The sequence below is a fragment of the Pongo abelii genome, chromosome 16 (assembly GCF_028885655.2).
Source record: "Pongo abelii isolate AG06213 chromosome 16, NHGRI_mPonAbe1-v2.0_pri, whole genome shotgun sequence".
Classification (NCBI taxonomy): Eukaryota; Metazoa; Chordata; class Mammalia; order Primates; family Hominidae; genus Pongo; species Pongo abelii.
The window spans coordinates 19,208,521-19,230,877 of NC_072001.2; positions in this window are offsets into that span (position 1 = coordinate 19,208,521).

The window sequence follows — 22,357 nt, forward strand, 5'->3', positions numbered from 1 at the left end:
TTTTACCAAGCAATCAACACATATCCTAGTTTTATGTCTATTTCTATTTAAAGACATGTTATTTAATCTATGTTAAAATACAGATTTATTTATATGAACTCAGCCAACAGCACTATATAAATTATGTCTGAACAAAGCTTGGCTAATTCATAGATTTTCTTCCTAAGACATATCAGCTGTTTTCCCTCAGAAAAACCAAGCAGCACTTCAGCATTATCTTTGGGAGATATTTAAATAGTGAAATCACCAAGAGAAAGGAGAAAGTTGTGAAAAATATGGCACCAATTAGATCATGAAAGGGCCATTTCTTTACAATATAGAGTTGAAACAAACAGCTTTGGCTCATTTAATTTTAGCTGGGAACCTATGCACAATGTGAATGAAAGTTTTTGCCACTCACCACTTGTCCACAAATGACCACAAAAGTGCTGCTAGTGTTAATTTTGAGGTTATAAATAAATTTTATGAAGTAGACAAATTTCCAAGGGATCCAAGATTAATGAGGATCAAATGATATTAAAAATTAAGAACAAATAAAACTTTTATATTAAAAGTTTTAAACTTACAGAGGTTTTACACTTACAGAGTTATGAATGTAAAAATGAACAAAAATGGTTTGTATAGAGGACTGAATTCTCAAATTGGGAATAAATTGCAAAATTTATTGCAAAATTGCAATAAATTGCAAAAAATTAAGAAGAAAACATTTGATGAAGATTGTTTTCTTTTTTTTTTTTTGAGACAGGGTCTTGCTCTGTTGCCCAGGCTGAGTGCCATGGTGCGACCCTAGCTCACTGCAGCCTCTGCCTCATGGGTTCAAGAAATTCTCATGCCTCAGCTTCCCAAGCAGCTGAGACAGGCTAATTTTTGTATTTTTAGTAGAGACGGGGTTTTGCCATTTTGTCCAGGCTAGTCTCGAATTCCTGGCCTCAAGTGATCCACCCACCTCGTCTTCCAAAAGTGGTGGGATTACAGGTCTGAGCCACCATGCCCAACCCTGATTTATAATTTTGATTAGGGTAAATAAGATACTTTTAATTCTGTTTGAAGGAATTACTCATAAACTACAGATAGCATCCTCTTAAATATGAGGTTTTCCCTAACAGAATAGTGTGTGCTTACACTTTCTTTTCACGATGAGGACATTTATTGCTCCATACAAAACTAAAAATATTTCATTTAGAAGATATCCAAAGGTGTAACTTATTTCATTAAGTGTATGATACCACATAACTGAATGAGGAATGAGGACCATGATGGGCAAGATGAACCAATAGCTATTGGTCCAGTATATGGAAATTGAAGTTAATGGGAAAACATTGGTACAGAAAACTACCGACAAATTGGTACCTGTGTTATTCTACGTTCAAAAAGTACTTAAGAATTCTACGAAACAGTTTCTGCTCCACTAGAACTCAATTATATGTTAAATGAACTAAATGCCATTTCATTTACACAGAGGAATCTTTAATAATGATTAATGGAAATGTAATCAAATATGAGTTGAGACTCCAATGTGCTTCACAATAGAATATGAATGAGTTATATCGGTACTAACTAGACCCATTATCTATCTCATGATGCTGATGAGGTCAAGTTTGAGGGTCTGATCCTTATACAGCACATCAAACAAAAAGACTATTATGTAGCATAACAGATGGCACCTTACAATCAGCTCTTCACCTTATAAATGTACCCATTTGCCACAATAGAACAAAATGATTATGAATAAGGAAAATCACTCAAATTGGCTAAAAATATGGTAGACAGTAGTTTTGTTTTGGAATGCAAAAAACAACAATTGGAAGACTTATTAATATGTAAGTTCTTAAGACTGATACATTAAATAAATTACATTTACTTTCATAAAAGGAAGAAGGAGATCTTTTGTTTCTCATTCTTCAGTACCACAACCACCTATTAACCAAAGTTTGGGTAACTGCATGACATTAGCAAATTAGGGAATAATTAGTAACGTACAATGTGTGTATTTCAATCCAGATAAAAATAAAATTTAATAATTTAAATATGCGTTTTTGGGTTTTTTTGTTTTTGTACACAAACACAACACACAAATTGAATAGCAAATATATGCTACTTATTTGTAAAAGGTACATTATTGTAAGCTATTGCATGTTTTATTCGTATTCTGTTAGTTTTTATATTTACTTTATATTAGTACAAATGACTATGTACCATGTTATTTTCTGAAACTCATGGAAATCTGAAATGTTTATAAATGTGTTCTTGCATTTTTTCCCTTAAATTAGTTGTGTTGTGCTGTCAGAGTCACTAATATATTTCCCTTACATTTTAATCCTAATACTGACTCTCCATTTATCTGTGTAATTATACTGAATTCCTAACATCCCAGCATTATTAAGGGAGCAAAAAAGCATAATTTATTTTCTTTATTACCTAGTGTTTTATGAATACCTTTTGCTTTGGTAAAAATATTTGACTCACTGCATAAATATTTTCCCTTTATGCTTGTAATTTATGTAGAGTAGAATATAAAATTGTTTATGATTAATATGTGATTATAAAAACTAAATCAAACTACCACCTATTTTTTATTCATGAGCACATTGTGTATGCTGTGCCAGTGATTATGACAGTACTCAAGGTGATGCTTACACAACATCACAATGCCACGTTGACATTTCTGCCACTATAAGACCAAAAAAAATCACTGTTAAATTTAGTTTAAAATCACTACTAAATTTAATTTGGCATTATACAAATTTTAGCATAGCGACATCTTTCATGTAGTTTTTAACTCAATTTCTCACCTTGTGGACCAATGCATGTACTGAGTTATTAAGGTCTCGTGTAAAGACACCTACTGAGAAAACTACCTGTTCTTCAATTGAACTATCTCAAAGAGATGACAGAAGAGACCGGGTTATTGGAACTCAAGCCTCTTTATCGAAGAATGTGAGCAATGCATAGTGGATTTCAAGCCAAAGAGAAATTGTATTATTACTGTAATACCCACATGAACTATACTTTCATGAGCAGTTCCAGTTTGTAAAACCCTCTCCCTGTGCTAAGTATTCTTTTCAGCTTTATATCTTCCAACTGAGCCTACTACTAGACTTTGAAACACAGGTGTTTTAAAAGGTGTCATGTCAAGGAGTTCTAATCCAGCTGTGTTATAACATGTTACTTTTAAACATTTTAGCTTTGAATGTGTGTTGAGAGGATCTGAAAGATTATGTTAATATATTTTAAGGTGTTACATTCATCGTAAATTTTCTTAAAGAAGATATAATTAGAAAAAGTATGCTCTTGGGAATTACAGTTCATGAGGTATCAGAATTGGTTTTAAAATTTACACAATAGGTTTCCTATTTGAAAACCTACCAAGATAAATTTATTAGTTTGGCTTGTACAAAATAACAAAATACATAAGGCATATTAGCTCTTTCCAGCTATGAATGAATTGATTTAAATTCTATAAATCCTTATTTCTTTATTAGTAACTCATACCTTTAGGAGATTTTAGAAAAAGTATTCTGTCATGTCCATACCATATCTTTCTCTGTCCTTACATTTCACGACTTCAAGTACAGAGATTAAATTATTTTCCTTATTACCTCTTCCATCAGCTGATGCTGTAATCACTGACATAAGAAAGGGCTGTATATGGTTAACTGTCCTGCCCCAGATCCCACACCAAATAAAGACTGTGTGCATGGCATCCCATTTTAACTCAGTCTTACACATTTCCTTTAGCACCACATTAAAATCTTTTCACACATTGGAGCATTCTCTGTAGTTTGTTCCTAGTACTTATATATATCAGTGCTCACTTTATATATCTAAACTTACCTCACAAAAAGATTTTCTCTCATTTCTTCTCTTTATTCCCCTTTCTCTTCCATCTTATTTCACTTTTATCCCCCTATTCATTCCATTTATTAGCCGAAGACAGACAAAAACAAGCAAACAAATAGAAAAAAAAAGTTTAAACAAGGGGTCAAAGTGAAGGTAAATGTGAACATTTGGAGAAAAGAAAAATAAATGGAATCCTGTTTTGAGTTTTAATTAGACAGTTTTCAGTTAATTAAACTTTTAATGGCTTTAAATGCCAATTCGGTGTATTTACCCAATTCAGTAGTCACTTCCATTTATTTTCTCACAAAATGTAAGTGGGTTTTCCAAATTCACAGGGGTGAGAAGTATGGAGAAACGGTCAGCATCAGAGAAAGCCCTGACAAGTAAAGGCCACCATGCTGCAGGCTTTCTATCTGATGTCACACCAAACAAAGCAGATGTGATTATGGAGCAGTCGTGTGCCCAGTGGACCTAGCATTCTCTCTCTCTGAAGTTACTGGTAGAGTTCTGTTCATGTTGCTTATTTTTAATTCTCATGCCATGGAGGACCTGTTTCAGGAACTCAAGTTTTTATTTGATCTTTGCTGATTTCTATTCATCTGGATCCATTGGTACAGTATCTAAAAGAATGCTCACATAATTTGAATTTGAAGATAGACACTTCTAAAATCACCAGCACACATCCAGTTTTTCCAGCGTGTCCACATACTTTTCGGCTCATCAAATATTTTTGTTAGGTAATGATGGAAGGCATATCCAGTGAGGAAAATGTTGGAAGCGTGTGCTCATACCTCCGTATTTTTTTAAAAAGCCTTTCTTATTTTTTAATGGCTTTTATATTTAGAAAGGCTAGTTTAGGTTTTTCTGTTTATGCTTTACCCAGTTATCCCTTCAAAACCACACAGAATAAATACAGCGGTTTTGCATATGGCATTCCGATTAATACTCAGATCATCATACATTCATGTTCCAAACACTTTACTTGTCTATGCCACATCTTGTGCCTTTAGATATTTCTATGACATGATTTTCTTCACACTTGATCTTCCTGCTCACAGTTTTTTAGATCTTCATGAGGAAACATTTCTTTTCCATACAAAACCCTGAGCTGAATACTGTACACTGGATGTATCTTCTTCATCAAAGATATAAAGATACTTCATTTAAAAATTTAACCTGAAATAAACACTAATATTGATGACTTTCAGGATTATATTGGGCTGTTCATTTTCCTCATCATCTTTCTTTTAAACAACCACTTCATCTTTTCCCTCGCTTTTATTCCTTTCTCTTCTTCAACTACTCTATTCCTAGGTAGGGCCAAATACAGCAGCATTATGTTAAGGACGGGGAAGACAGTGTTACAGAAGAGGTGACAGAGGAGTGGGAGGGAGATGACAAGAGTGCCGTGGGGACAGATTATTAGTGGTGTGTTTCGAGTAGTGTGAGAAAGTAATGAGTAGGATGGTGACCCAGGACATCATTTCAGAGCGAAAGCAGGGTGAGGTTTGTTTCTACAAGAGATGGACACACCAACATGAGGTGGATTAGGAAAGTGTCTCTGTGCAAAGAAGGGGGAAACAAAACGGAGGGCATGTTGTCAGAGTCCAGGCTGGGTAGAAAAGTGCTGTAGGTGAGAAACGATATGGCATTCAAGCATGGAAATCAGAGTCCAAGAGGGGCCTAGAAATGTGTGTGCAGCCTGGTGTGGGGTGTTAGAAGTTGAGCAGGATGAGAACATTCTGTTAGGGGACACTCGGGCTGGAAGTTCAAGTCAAACCAGCTCAAGAAGGGCTTTCTTGTAAACAATTGACTGCACATTATGGGGAAATCTGGACAAGGGAGGGAGGATCTTGATGCAGGGGAAGAAGCATCAGTGCATCAAGAAAGGGACAGAGGTGATGAAAAGTCTGCGTATTAAATATGTGTTTGTTATTTCTCTTATTTCTAATTCTGATCCAACCACACAAGTTTTTACCCTTCAAATTTGTAAATTCTTTCTTCAATCAAGAGAAAATCTGGCTCTCTATTCTTAATATCTTTACATATTTGAACATTCTGTGTGTGTATGTGAGTGTGTTTGTGTGTGTCTGTGACAGAGAGAAAAAAGAAAGAGAGAGAGAGAGAGTTTAGTATTTTGGGGCTAATACTGAGATTATTGGTAAACTAAATAATTTTTAATTACTCTGTATTGAAGTTTTATGACTACTTTTCTTTCTAACATTTTATGAAAAACTCTTCAAAGTGATACAATACTTACTAAATAATATGTATTTTTAATCTAAGTTTCTTAGAAACTAAATAATTTTATAACATAATGATTAAAGTTGCATCTACAAATGGCATGGTTACACTCCTTACTCAGTAATATAGTATATAAATTTATAAACCAAATTAAATTCTTAATTTCAAATATAATAGCTAGAATAATAATAAAAGAAGATAGACAAAACTTTTAGTAATGTGCTTTTGTGCATTTTAGTTTTTATTCAGTTTATGAAATATATATAATTTGCATATTTATTCAAATGCATTACATATAGTCTCATTTTTAAGACAGGCTACATTTTGAAAAGGACCTTATACAACAATTTAATATGAAATAATTACTTTTTGCAGTTAATATTTTCAACTGCACACCCATATATCTTGGTGTCATAGGCAGAGTAATGGCCCCTCAAAGATTTCCATATTCTAATGCTTGAAACCTACTAATATGTTACATTAAATGGCGAAGAGGAAATAAGGATACGTAGATGAAATTAAAGTTGCTAATCAGCTGACCTTAGCATGATTATATTCAGTCCAATGTAATCACAAGAGCACATAAAGGTGGAAGAGAGGACCAGAGATATGGCAGTATGAGAAGGACTTGGCTCAAAGCGACAGATTTTTGAAATGGAGGAAGGGGCCAAGAGCCAAGGAAACTATGTGGACTCTAGAAGCTGGAAGAGGCAGGGACCAAATTCTCCTTTCCAAGAATCTTCAGAATGAAATGCACCCTACTGACACCTTAAATCTATGTTGGGCTTCTGATCCACAGAACTCTAAGGTAATAAATTTGTGTTGAGGACCAGAGATATGACAGTATGAGAAGGACTTGGCTCAAAGCGACAGATTTTTGAAATGGAGGAAGGGGCCAAGAGCCAAGGAAACTATGTGGACTCTAGAAGCTGGAAGAGGCAGGGACCAAATTCTCCTTTCCAAGAATCTTCAGAATGAAATGCACCCTACTGACACCTTAAATCTATGTTGGGCTTCTGATCCACAGAACTCTAAGGTAATAAATTTGTGTTGTGCTAAGACACCATATTTGTGGCCATTCTTTATGGCTGCATTAAAAAATGAACACACTCGATTTTAAGAATTTTGTAACAATATCATATATATTACACTTAAGTTTTATATGATATTATTTGTATAGTTTATGTTGGCATAATATAATTTTAATGTAGAAGATGTATGCTATATGGATAAAATATTATCAACTACATTATGATGGTAATAACAAGTGATTTATTTTTTTACCCAAAATAGATTTTTCTCCAAGATTTTAGCAGCTTATGATTAAGAGGTAGATGAACGTTTACATGTTTCCCTAAACTTTCTAGAATATGCTAAAATAACTATTTTTCTCATTTGAGAAAACATTTTCTTATAAATGAATACACTGCTAATCTCTGCAATGTGTAATATGTAATGCTGGTATGGTAAATTAAGAAATATAACCAGTGAATCAGAAATCATTAGTTTTGAGGATTGTAGACATTAACAAAACAACAACAGAATTCATAAAATACTATATATCATCTTGAATGCTTTTCTTCATGCAAATAACTGTTAGGACTTTTAAATCAACATTTTATTAATGTAATCTCAATCACTGTGTTTAGGCGTGGTGTTTGAAAAGTACATATTTATATGAAACTACTTTGGGACTGACTGATTTATTCTTTCCAAAGCCATTTGGTTAGAGGCCTCCCTTCCTTTCTATCTCCCCTCCTTCCTTTTTTCAATTTTATTTTTCTGTTATTTTTGTATACACAAGTACTTAAATTAAGTGCTAATGATTGATAAACAAAAGTGCATATAGTTATTGAAGAGCTTTATGATCCAATATAAAAACATGTTATATAAGATATTCAGAATTGTTGAAAATACTGGAAATGATAAATTATTATACCAATATTAATAAACATAAAAAATAGCACAAGCTTATGGCATCAAATCCATACTGTAAACAAATATAAGACAAACAGTAAAAAGTCACCCCTTCTTCCACTTTTAATATCCATTCTCCAAGAAAAAAATGGTTTTAACCACATAAAATATTAGGTGTTATCACAGAATCCCATTTAAAAGTAAATAGCCACTGGAAACTTTATTTCTTGAATTATCCACATGAAACAACTCCCACTAACTTCCCATAGTCACTGTGAGAGATAAAGAACACAACACGTTTTCCCTCTCACACTCCTTTGAGTATAATAAGGAATAGCATTATTTTGGTCTTAAAGACCCTGGTATCCTAGATTTGCGGTTTGTTGTAATGGCAGTTAAGTCCATTGTGTCCTTAGCATAAGGTAGCTGCATGTCTAAACTAAGAATAATTAATTCTTTTGATCCAGGAGCATGGTATGCCTTTCTACTTGTTTGTGTCCTCTTCAATTTAATATCATTAAAATGGACATACTGCTAAAAGCAATCTACAGATTCAATGCAATCCCTATCAAAACACCAATTATTTTTTACAGAAATGAAAAAAAAAATTCTAAAATTTGCATGTAACCAAGAAAGAGCCTGGCTAACCAAAGGAATACTGAGCAAAAACAGCAAAGCTGGAGGCATTGCACTATCTGACTTCAAAATATATTAGAAAGCCACGGGGAATAAGAAAACATGGTATCAGTATAAAAACAGACACATACACCAATGGAACACAATAGAGAATCTAGAAATAAATCCATATATTTACAGCCAACTGATCTTTGGCAAAGCTGTAAAGAATAAACACTGGGGAAAGGATACCTTCTTCAATAAATGGTGCTGGGAAAACTGGATAACCAGAAGAAGAATGAAACTGGACCTCTATCTCTCACCATATAGAAAAACCAGTTCAAGATGAATATAGGCCCAAAACTACTAAAAATATTAGAAGAAAACATAAGGAAAATTGTTCAGGACATTAGTCTAGGCAAAAGCTTTATGACTAAGACCTCAAAATCACAGGCTACAAAAATAGGCAAATAGTACTATATTAAAAACAAATGCTTCTGCAAAGCAAATGAAATAATCAACAGAGTGACAAGGCACCCTTTTGAATGGGAGAAAATATTTGTAAACTACTCATTTGGAAGGAGATTAATATCCATAAAATACAAGGAACTCAAACAAATCAGTGGTCAAAAACAAACCAATAATCCCATTAATAAATGGGCAAAGGGCGGCCGGGTGCAGTGGCTCACGCCTGTAATCCCAGCACTTTGGGAGGCCGAGGCGGGTGGATCTCCCGAGTCAGGAGTTCAAGACCAGCCTGGCCAATATGGCGAAAACCTGTCTCTACTAAAACAAATGCAAAAATTAGCCGGGTGTGGTGGCCCGCTCCTGTAATCCCAGCTACTCAGGAGGCTGAGGCAGGAGAATCACTTGAATCCAGGAGGCAGAGGTTGCAGTGAGCCAAGATCATGCCACTGCACTCCAGCCTGGGTGACAGAGCGAGACCCCAACTTGAAAAAAAAAAGAAATAGGGAAAGAGAACATTGAGAGCAGAACCACTAAAAATGTTAACATTCTGCAGCATTGGGGCCTGCCCTGGACTCCAAGCGTGGGGCCAACTGAGAAGACAACAGCAACGTCCCCAGTGGAAGGGAAGGTTCTAGACTACAAAGCACGTTCATGTGTGTTTATCCTAAAAATCTAGGAAATAGGCAGGGTGGATATGCCGGTACTTATTATACAGATGAGATAACTGAGGCACAGGGATATTATGGGATGGGTAGGATAGGTGCCCTGAGCATGTGGGGTAAGGGGGCAATCAGAATTCATGGCCCCCCATGAATTCATTACAGGCTGCCTAAGTAGCCTGGATTAGAGCCTCCTACTCTGTGTCTCAGTTTCCAAACCTGTTCAGTGAGGGATTGAGCAAGATGTTCTCACTAAGGGCTCCTATAGAAGCCTGGGTGCCATTCTCAATTCCTTCCTTCCCCACTTCCCACTCAATTTCTTCCAGTTCTTCCATCTTACCATCTCTGGAATCCACAGTGCCCACCATCTCCTGAACCACTGTTTCTGACCTGGAGGATTGCAGAGCCTCCTAATGGTATCCCTGCCCACAACAGTCCCTCCAGGGCCCTCACCACTTGGCACGTGGCACATACTCAGGTCACTTCCTGCTTGGATCCCTTCAGTGGCTTCTACCTGCTCAGGGTCAAGTCCAAATCCCTTCCCTTGGCCCCGCTCACATCTCTCCAGCCTTATCTCTGGACACTCTCCTTGCTTGCTCCACTCCAGCCAGCAGCGGGTCATCTTAAGGTCAGGACTCTGGTGAAAGGATTCAGAAGCCCAAATGCCAAATGTGAATGCAGAACTAAGAGCCTACTTCCGCTTCAACACACCAGTGGTGAGGCTGAAGTCCTGACCTCCTTCTGCCCAACTCCCACATCTGTCTCCCACTTGCTTCTGAATTTGGAAGGGGGGAAGAAGCCAGGCTATCACTTCAACACCTCCAGAATGAGAGCTGCTGAGCCTCCCTTGGGCCCACTCTACTCAGACGTTGACTCACCCACTGGCCAGAGCGGGCTCCTCCACCTGCCATGGATCCACCCACACCCCGGGTCAAAGGGGCCTAATGATGTTTCCTCAAGAATGCAATCCACTCCTAGGTGTATACCCGAAAGAATGGAAAACAGGGACTCAAGCAGATAAAAGTACACCGATGTTCATAGCAGCATTATTTAACAATAACCAAAGGACAACCCAAGTGTCCACCAACAGAAGGATGTATAAACAAAATGTAGCATATATGTACAAAGGAATATTACTCAGCCATCACAAGGAATGATGTTCTCTAGGAAACTTGAAAACATGATGATAAGTGAAAGAACCAAGTACAAATGGACAAATATTGTACGATTCCACTTACATGGGGCGCCTGAAAGAACAGAGGTTCCCAGGGTCTGGAAGTGGGGTACGGGAAGTTATTGCTTAGTGGGGATATTTTCCGTGTGGGATGATGAAAAAGCCCTGGAAATAGGTAAAGATCATGTTTGCACAATACTGTGAATGTGCTCGATGCTGCTAAAATTGCATGCTTTATTTTATTTATTTATTTTTTATAGAGACAGGGTCTCGCTCTGTCGCCCCAGCTGAAGTGCAATTGCGTGATCATAGCTCACTAAAGCCTTGAACTCCTTGACTCAAGCAATCCTCCTATCTCAGCCTCCCAGCTAGCTAGGCCTACAGATGCACACTGTCATGCTCAGCTGATTTTTATTTTTTTGTAGAGATAGGTTCTTGCTATGTTGCCCAGGCTGGTCTGAAACTCCTGGACTCAAGCAATCCTCCTACCTTGCTTCCCAAAGTGCTGGGATTACAGGTGGTGTAATCCATGCTCAGCCTAATATCGCATACTTCAAAATGGTTACAATGGTAAATTCTCTGTGATGCATATTTTACCACAATTTAAAAATTAAATAAATAAAATATACCGATATAAAATTGACATGTGTAGCAGACATGTTTAATAAAAATAAGCAAATACTCTGGACAAAAAAGTGGGAAGAGGAGAGGTAGTTAAGCTGATAGCTAACCATTCCTCCCGAGGGCCTCCGCTGACAGGTCGGCCAGATGCAACGAGGCATGCTTAAAAAACAAGTCACCCAGAAGTCAGCTCCTGACCCAATGACATCAACGGGGAATCGCATCCATATCCTCTCCCTCTCGGGAACCGTGTGCCACGTGAACACCAGCCTCCAGTCGAAACCACCGATCTGGGGCTCCCCGGAGTTCCCCAGGTATTCGAAGGTGTTCCAGTCGATCACGTCAATCACTGGGCACAACACTGCCGACTCCTCTTCATGGATCCTGAAAGCACCCAAGACATCCATCCATCTCTTCTATGCAGACGGGCAGCAGGAAGACAATTGGGAAATTCAAGGGTGAATTCTTGTCTTCCTTCCAATAAAAGGGAGAAACACCTGAGAAAGGCCTGCTTCTCTTATTCCAGGTGTCTGTAGCCATGTCAGAGCCCTGGCAGGTGACCATCATGGGGGAGATCTGGGGGCCAGGGAGGGCTTTCAAACAAAAAGTCCCATGACTTTAATATGCTCTGATTCTATCCATGGACATTCTGACCAAACGCTCTATGATTTCAATCTCTCAGAAGTGCGAGAGGTTTAATCATAATGAAACATCTTAACATCAAGAAATATTTATCTCCTACGAACAAAGGTGCACCCAGATCAAAGGGTCAGCTTTGGAATTAGAATATAAATTCTAATCCTGCTATTTATTTGCTGTGTGACATTAGCCAAGTCACCTAACTTCAGAGCCTATTGCCTCAGTGGTAACACTGGAATTATAATATCCATTAGGAGGGTTAAATGTGAGGATTTCCTGGGAAAATGTTTTTAAGATGGCTGGCAGACAACCTGAAACTATTGCTATTTTTTTCTTTTAACTTTTGTTATTGTGAAATATTACACATAGTGAAAAATGCTATAATTTCCTTTTGCAGGTATCAGCCTGTGTGTTGGTTTCAACTGTTCTCTCCACAACATTATTACAAATCTGGCCATCCCTCAGCATTCTTCCAGGCCTTGTTTCTTTGCATTTGACACCACACTAGGAAAGATGGACTGAGACTAGACCATGTGTGAACACCAGATTTCCTTGAGTACATTTTGGGGGATGTTGTCTGGAATTTGAGACCTAAAAATCCTAAGAGTCCCACAACACAGGACAATGCAACAGAGATCAGCCAGACTTGTGCTTTCAGTGTCCTTAGAATGACACCAGAAAGTCAGAGGGGATATTAGAAATACCACTCAGGGAAATTGCACTGTTCTGGACAGGTTGCGTGAGACAGAGTCTCAGATCTGTGAGTTCCCCAAATTGAGGAAGTTGCATACTAGGTATCCACCAACATCCGCTTATTTAAAGAAATTGATGGCATTATTTAAAAGGTTGAAATGGCCAACGTCAGACCTGCTGGGCAAGTTCCACCTGGCCCCTGTCAAAGGCCAGCTCCCCCAGGAACTGACAGCCTGTGATCAAGCTCACTGGAACCACAGACAGCCTAATTTTTACAAGAAGGGGAAAACTAGGGGAATGCTGTACCAGCATTGGAGTACAGGACTCCCACTCCTGGCTGGAGAATGTGCAGGACCCATAGGGATGCTATTGGCATCTGGGCCAGAACCATTCCCACTGCACAGGGCTGATCTGCAGGATACTGGGCCTCCCTGATACACAAAATGCCAGGAGCCCTACCTGGTTGACATGACAATCAAGAATACCTTCCCACATTTCCAAAAGCCCCTGGATGGAAAGGGTTACCACTCCTGTCTGGGGCCACCTTAGGGAGAGTCCACAGTCTGATGTGTCCCAATGCTGGTGCACACCAAAGTCCCCTGGGGAGCAGAAGTCGAGGCCCCAGCCCCAAAAGTCAGATCCAAATGAGACCAGGCATTGGTGTGTTTAAAAAGCTCCCCAGGTTGAACCCTCATACACCATTGGTGGGAATGTAAATTAGTACAACCTCTATGGAGAACAGTTTGGAGGTTCCTCAAAAAACTAAAAATAGAGCTACCATATGATCCTGCAATTCTACTCCTAAGTACATATCCAATTACCGAAAATATATCTGCTCTCTCATGTTCGTTGCAGCACCATTCACAATAACCAAGATTGGGAAGCAACCTAAGTGTCCATTAACAGATGACTGGATAAATGATGTGTGGTACATATACTCACAATAGAGTACTATTCATCCGGTAAAAAGAATGAGATGCTGTCATTTGCAACAACATGGATGGAACTGGAGGTCATTGTTAGGTGAAATAAGCAAGGCACAGAAAGACAAACTTTGCATGTTTTCACTTATTTGTGGGAGCTAAAACTTAAACCAATTGAACTCATGGAGACAGAGAGCAGAAGGATGGTTACCAGAGGCTGGGAAGGGTAGTTGGTTGGATGGTTAATGAGTACAAAAAAAATAGAAAGAATGAATAAGACGTACTAGTTGCTAGCACTACAGAGTGACTATAGTAAAAAAAAAAAATTAACTGTACATTTAAAAATAACTGGCTGGGCATGGTGGTTCATGCCTGTAATCGGAAGGCTGAGACGGGCAAATCACTTGAGGTCAGGAGTTTGAGACCAGCCTGGCCAACATGGTGAAACCCCATCTCTACTAAAAATGCATCACTCCCTTGGTCCGGAGTGAGAAGACTGTGAGCCTCAGGATGGTTCTAACACAGGATTACCCACTCACCTGGCTGCAGTCCCTGTAATTCAGACCCATCTTTAGGGCTTTTCCTCGGATCCACAAGTCAGCTTCCTGTTTTCTCTTATACTCCTCCTGTCTCAGATCTTCTTAGTCTCTCTCTAAGCTCTACAGAAGTGTCTTCTTTGTTGTTTCCTTATATACTTTATATCTACCTATGAATTACCATCCCCTGAATGTTATGGCTTCTATGAAAGATAATGCAATAATGTTTGTAATCTAGTTATTTCTTAGGGACCACCACCACTCACTCTTGTCTGTGTTTAGCACAAAGAGTAAGGGGCAGAGTACTCATCAACTCAGGGGGAGGAGGAGTCAGTAGAGAAAGCATTCATGAAAAAAGGTTTACATCTCAACAATTTCTAGGCACAAAAGACTTATGAAATTCTAATATTTTATTTTGACACAGTTCTTTTTTAGTATTTTGTTAGATACAAATACAGATTTTGAAAAATCATTTTATAATAATTATAGTATTTGCCAATCTGTTTAAACCACGTAAATTCTATGTATAAATAGGTGGAGAGGTAGTCATAATATTGAGGGGCACGTTGCATAGTATCTTGCATCATAGCTCACTATCTTTTACATAATATGCTTTAGTATGTTCAGTAAAAATTTTTAGTAAAGGGCTCAGAAATGATGATAGAGTAATACCAGTCACAGAATCAAGAAAGGCATCTAGTTTTATCTACAAAAGATTTTAGAAATAATCTTATAACATATCCACTAAACTGAATGATGAACATTAGACCACTTTTTATTCCATTATAATCTTATTTTCTCTAATAACGCTATCCATTAAAGAACAGATTCTATTGTAAAAGCTTCTAAAAAAAGTATCAAATCTTCCTTTGTTCCATTCCAGCTGTGTTTCTCACCTGTTCTGTGCTTGCTAAAAGTAAAATGAGAAAATAAAATGACTATCTAAAGTGGTTTTACAAAAGACTGTATCATAGATCCTGTGAAATCCTTCCTGATTTAAATCCTTTGAGTGGCTGCATATCTTGAAATGGCAAATGAATTGGCCACAGAATGTGCACACTATTAAAGGTTTGTTCATGGAGTCTTTTTTTATTTTTTATTTTATTTATTTATTTATTTTTTGAGACAGAGTCTCGCTCTGTCGCCCAGTCTGGAGTGCAGTGTTGTGATCTTGGCTCACTGCAAGCTCCGCCTCCTGGGTTCACACCATTCTCCTGCCTCAGCCTCCCGAGTAGCTGGGACTACAGGTGCCCACCACCACGCCCGGCTAATTTTTTGTATTTTTAGTAGAGACGGGGTTTCACCATGTTAGCCAGGATGGTCTCGATCTCCTGACCTCATGATCTGCCCGCCTCGGCCTCCCAAAGTGCTGGGATTACAGGCTTGAGCCACCGCACCCGGCCATGGAGTTTTATCACAGTGATCTGTGGGCATAACATAATCTATACAGTGTTCATTTTTCTCTGAGTTGGTCTAGGCATTCTTTTTCTTTTTTTTTTTTTTTTTGAGACGGAGTCTCGCTCTGTTGCCCAGGCTGGAGTGCAGTGGCGTGATCTCGGCTCACTGCAAGCTCTGCCTCCAGGGTTCACACCATTCTCCTGCCTCAGCCTCCCGAGTAGCTGGGACTACAGGTGCCCGCCACCACGCCTGGCTAATTTTTTGTATATATATATTTTTTTTTTTCAGTAGAGACGGGGTTTCACCGTGTTAGCCAGGATGGTCTCTATCTCCTGACCTCGTGATTCACCCGCCTTGGCCTCCCAAAGAGCTGGGATTACAGGCTTGAGCCACTGCGCCCGGCCCATCTGGGCATTATTAAACCATTTATTCAAACACAATCTTTTCAGTTCTACCTTATAATTTTTATTTCTGAAGCGAAGTGAGCACAGACCAGGTACCTGTACCTGGGTAGTGGTTTTCTAGGATATAGTAAAATGCAGGAGACATTGAAAAGCAAATAGGTGCAGATGAATTGAAAACTCTTCCCTCCCCACATCGAAGCCTGGTTGAAGGTTGGCATTTGAACAGAAAACATCTTTATAGACATGAATGGGAAAAGTTAATGCTCAGAGTCCAGAAGTAAAATGCAACCACTCCTACTCACTGCTTCTAGAAATCACTTTATAATTGATCCTGAGGAATTCTTTCTCTCTCTCTCTCACTCTCCCTCCTCCCTCATGTCTTCCCTCTCCTAATTCTGGCTGAAACTGGCACCTAAGTCAAATGTAGCTAAGCAAACAGACTAGAGTCTCAGTATGAGACAGATAGATATGTATGCACAATACACATATATACTTACATGTATATATATATATACATACATATATATGTATTATTTTTCTCCTAATTCTACCCACAAAAGAAGCACTAATACCTTAAGAGCCATAAGCGAATTTTGTGCCCAGATGGTTTTTAATACCTGTCCCTACTGAAAGGAACAAGAGCCTCTTGGAGCAATGTCTGGTTCCAGGGCTGGGACAAAGAAGGTGCATGATGAAACTGGAACACCTTTTTGTGCCAGAAAGAAAGGGAGTGCTCAGGAAAACAACAGGGACACGTCAAAAATAAATAGGCCATAGCTTCAAGGGATTCCCACTGACCAAATCCAGGGACAATTTGAGTACCAAAATAAATGAGGATTGCAATGGATTGTAACAATTACATAAAATAGGATGATTAAATAAAGTAGGAAAGTATTTGTTTATTATAATAAGCAAACAAACAGATACATGCATACATAAATGGATAAATAGGCAGAAGAGAAAAGAGAACATTTCTTTAAATTAGTATGCCAGCTGATACATGTGAAAGGAAGAGTCATGGAGTGGCCGGGTGGAGGGAGGCGGGGCGGGGAATACCATTTGCAACTATGGTGGTAAAGAATAATTTAGGCAAGAAGTATCAGGAGAATACTTATCTTTGGGAAGAGCTGGATGAGAAGCAGGCTGCTTGCATGTTCTCAAAGTATCTCCTCAGACTGCTATTCATTACAAGGAGAAAAGTACTAACTAAACAGTGAAGAATGCAAATGACACTTTGACCGTTTGCTGCAAAGTAACCTCACCAATAAGAGGCATGTAGATGTCTTGCATTTGGGGACTATGGTACCCCAAGAAGGACACCACATCACTGCTGCATTATTCCATTTGCAGCTGTATAACCGAGTCTAATCATGAGAACACATCAATCAAGCTCAAATGAAGAAACATTCTGTAAAATTACTAGCCTGAATTTTTCAAAACTCCCAATGCCTTGATAAAGAAAGGCAGAGAAATGCTGATAGATAAAGAAGGTGAAAGAGATATAAAAACTAAATGCAGTATGTGATTCTAGACATGGAATACGGACTACATAGATTAGATGAAAATATTACTTCAATGTTAAATTTCTTGAATTTTATTATCTTCAGATGCTTATTTGAGGATATTTAATTCAGTCTGGAGAGTTTTATTGCAGTTTATCTTTCTTCCTAGTTGGTTTGGGGGGAAGAATTTCTTCAGCTGAAATGTTTTGACTCATATTTTCTGTTTTCTACAGTAGCTTTTATATTGCAGTTTTTGTAGTTATGTTTTTTATTCTGTTCCCAGGTATCATAGAAATGGAGTTCCTAGTTCCAGAGCATCCTTTTCTATAAATAGAGTAAAATGCAGTTTATTTAATAAGAGATGTTGGTACTTTGGGCAGAAAGGGAGTGGTAGGCACGTGGTACTTCTCTTTCATCTGGACATATTCCTTAATTTTACTTCCTTTTTTTCCTTTCTGTGCCATGACTCCTGATCAATCAAATAGACAACTGAAATTATTTGCAGATCTGAAACATTTTATTATTTCTGTTACCAGATTTGTAGCTCTTCAAAGCATGTTTAACCTGTGCACATAGTCTAATTTTCACTGCTGGTATTGACAGAAAAAAATATTTCAAAAATGGAAGCTGAGGTTTGTAATATAGTGTAGTTATATAATGGCAATGGCACTATTTCTGCTTTTCCTGTGCTTTGGGTCTACCTGAACAGTAGTGTGCACTTGCTGTGAATGGTAGAGCCCACCTACATTAGATTGATGATTTATTGTTGAAGTCAAAAAACTAGTGAAATTTTACTGAGTAGACTCTTGATCAGCAGGGTAGCAGATGTCTCCCAGAATATTTTCCTTCTCAAATTTACAGGGCTTCTACCTTTCATAGAAAACCATCCTCACCTGTGACTCATGTGACTTATCTTTAGGTATTGCCTCCTCTTGGCAATCTTTGGGACTACCTCAAAGCAGAATTAATCCTACCCTGCTTAGTGTTCCCTCGACTCTTCTTCCGTTACATGGTAGTCCACTGGTGTCTCAAAAGGTCTGTACATTATCAGACTGTGAGCTCCCTGCTCCCTCAACCAGATAGAGATTGAAGAGGACACCATCTCTTTCAACTAAATTGTGTGAGGCCATTACAAATGGCCAGTATTTGTAGGCCACTACATATGGGCTACTACTCACTTGTGTTTTAGCCCAGCCCTTGAGTTTCTAAAGTGCGTTGGGTTAAATTTGTAGTTACACAATTTAGCCGAGTGAAGCTTAAATGTTCTGTGTAGAGCAGTGGGAGAAATATGTTCTTGTTATTTTTGCTGTTCCTGAAACAAAAGAAACAGAAAAGGGAGAAAAGAGGTGAAGAATAAATAAGAAAGAGAAGTAGAAATGCAGTCTGCAACAGATGATGGCAGACTGAAGCTAGAATCCAGACCAGGCCAAGGAACTTTATGATTTTAAGGAGGATGGCTAACACACAACTTGAGGTGTTGGCAGTGCTACAGTGGTCAGTTGTATACATTTTTCTGGCCCTCAAAAACTTGAGTAAGTTCAGTTAAAACACACATAGCATGAGTAAGAATTTTGATTTTATGAACACTAAGGAAAATGCTGTGTTTGTTACATGATAGGCCAAAATAATTAGAAAAAGAACCCTACACAGAACAGTTGCATAATTTTGAAACAAAGTTAAATCAGAGGAAGTGGGGGGGGGGGGTAGGAGGAGAATGACCACAAAATTATAAGCCTACAGATAATTTGGAAAAATCCTGAGGAGGATTTTTAAGAAAGTGTTCAGGGAAAGCTTGGAGCAATCTCATCCAGTGTTTAAGAAAAAAGGATTTCCTTGCTGATTTCTATGATGTGTTTTTATTCATACACAGGTACAGCACCTATGTAGCACGTAATAGGCTATTTACTTAGATAGCAGGTGAGCCCAAATATAATACCTGTACTTTAGCTGTTATCTTTAGAAATAAACATCTAATAGGATCTATTTTGGCACTGCAATGGAAACTATCAAAATTGGAAAACTACTAAGTAAGCGTTCAACAATAGAGAAATGACTAAACAAATTACAGTATATTTGCTCTATTTTGTACATGTCACAATCATAAGATTGAAATCCATCTATATAAGCTGACATGTTAAGTTCCCTTACACATAATGCCATGTGACAAAAAAATATGTTGCCCTACTATACAACTGCCCTACTTATGCAAATGTTCAGAAAACTATGTATTAACAACAATTGCCCCCAGTTGAAGGATTTGATTGGAAGGAAAAAAAGCAGATCTTCATTTTCCTCTTCCTATCCTTTTATGTTACACAAAATTTTGTCATGAGAATTTATATATATGCACACAATATTAATATATTTATATTAATAGTTATCTTATTAACATACTAATATATTTATATATTAATATATTTATACCAATACTTATATAATTAATATATTATTAATATATTTATATTTATATAATTAATATATTATATAATTAATATATTAGTAATATAATTATTGTTACATTAATATTTTAACATATTAATACATACATTAATACATGTACACTATAAAACAGAACATCTGTTTTTGGAACATGGTTAGCTGAGCTAATTCAAAATGCTTTCTGTTACAATTAACATGGTGGAGAATTATAAAACTTGTGCATAGTGCTGGGAGTTCACAGAAAAGAAATGGAGATGGCAACCCATAGATATTGTGAAAAAATGGAAAGAGGTGAGAACCATATAAGGTAAACTTTGTTGGACTTATGACTCAAAATTGGCTCTCAAAAATATAGGTTTGGAAGTCTCCTTTTATTCAACTTTACTGCAGAATTTCAGAAGGTGACATTCACTAATTCTACTTGCACAGTTCAGCAAGTTTTGATAAAAGCACAGTTACATAGGCCCTACCACATTCAACCCTTAAAACAATCCCAGCCAGAAACTCCTCTGGTGCCCCTACATAGTCAATTCCTTTCTACCATGCCCAGCTTCTGTGCCCAGGCTGGAGTGCAGTGGCACGATCTCAGCTCACTGCAACCTCCGCCTCCAAGGTTCCAGCCATTCTCCTGCCTCAGCCTCCCAAGTAGCTGGGACTGCAGGTGCCCACCACCACGCCTGGCTAATTTTTGTATTTTTAGTAGGGACAGGGTTTCACCATGTTGGCCAGGCTGGTTTTGAACTCCTGACTGGGAATCTTTAAATGAATTTTTGTCCTTGTAGTTTTGTGTTTTCTAGAATTTCATATAAAGGAAATCATACGTGAAGAAGTAAGTAAAAATCTAACATTTTTATTAGCATAATGCATTTTAAAGTAAGTCTTGTCTTTATATGTATTAGTACTTCATTACTTTTTTTTTTTGGTTAAATAGTATTTCATTGCATGGATATGCCCCAATGAGTTTATTTATTTACCAATTAATGGACACTACAGTTGTTTTCAGTTTGGGGTTGTTCCATAGAAAATTGCTATAAACATTCATGTACAGATACTGTATAGACTTACATTTTTATTTTCCTTGGTAAAAACCTGGAAATGGAATTCCTCAGTCATACAATAAGTGCATGTATGAATTTATAACATAAAGTGCTAATCTGCTTTCCAAAGTGGCTATAGTAATTTACATTCTCATCAAAAACATATGAGCGTTGGGTTGTTCATCCTTACCAGAACATGGTTTTGTTATCTTATCTTTATTTTTATTTTAAATGTTCCAATAAATAGTGATATTTCCTTAAGATTTTAATTTGCATTCCCCTAATGATTAATAATGTTGATCATCTTTTTGTTTGTCATCACTATCATTGTTTTTTGGTGAAGTGTCTTTTCAAATATTTTACCTAATTTTTTTAACCAAATTGTTTGGCTTCTTGAGTTGTAAGAATTCTTTGTATATTCTGGATACAAATTCCTTATCTGATACATGATTTGCAAATATTTTCTCCCACTCTGTGGATTATCTTTTAATTTTCTTAATGGTGATTTTTAACAGCAGGAGTTCTTAATTTTTATAAAGTCCAATTTTTCTATTTTTAATTTTTATTATTTATCCCATTTTCTTGCCTTATCTAAGAAATCTTTTCCTAACCATGTTCATAAAGATTTTCTCAAATATTTTCTTCTAGAAGTTCTAGAGTTTTACATGTTACATTCAGGTCTCTGATCTATTTCAACTTAATATTTCTTATAACAAGAAAGGTGAAGATCAAGACTCATCTTTTTTCGTATGATCACCAAGTTAATCAAGCATCATTTGTAAAAAACTCTCTTCTTTCACCATTGAGAATCAATCATTGTAGAATACTAGTTGACTATATATGTGCGGATCCATGTTTAGACACTATATTCTGTTCCAAATTATTCTGTACATTTCTATACTTTATCTAAATGCAACCTTATCTTACTATAGCTTTATAGTGTGACTTTAAGTGAAACCATATGAATCCTCCACATTTGTTCTTTTAAAATATTGTTTTAGTTATTCTCAAGGTTTGCATTTTCATATAAGTTTTCAAATCAGCTTGTCAATTCAACAAAAATACCCGATGGGATTTTGATAGGGACTGAATTGAATTTATAAATTAATTTTGGGTAGAATTGAGATTTAAATACTATTCAGTCTTTTATTCCATAAACATAGTGTATCTCTCCATTGCTTTATTTTTATGTTGATTTTTTATCAACGATCTTTAATTTCCAGCACACAAACCTTGCTTATATTTTAC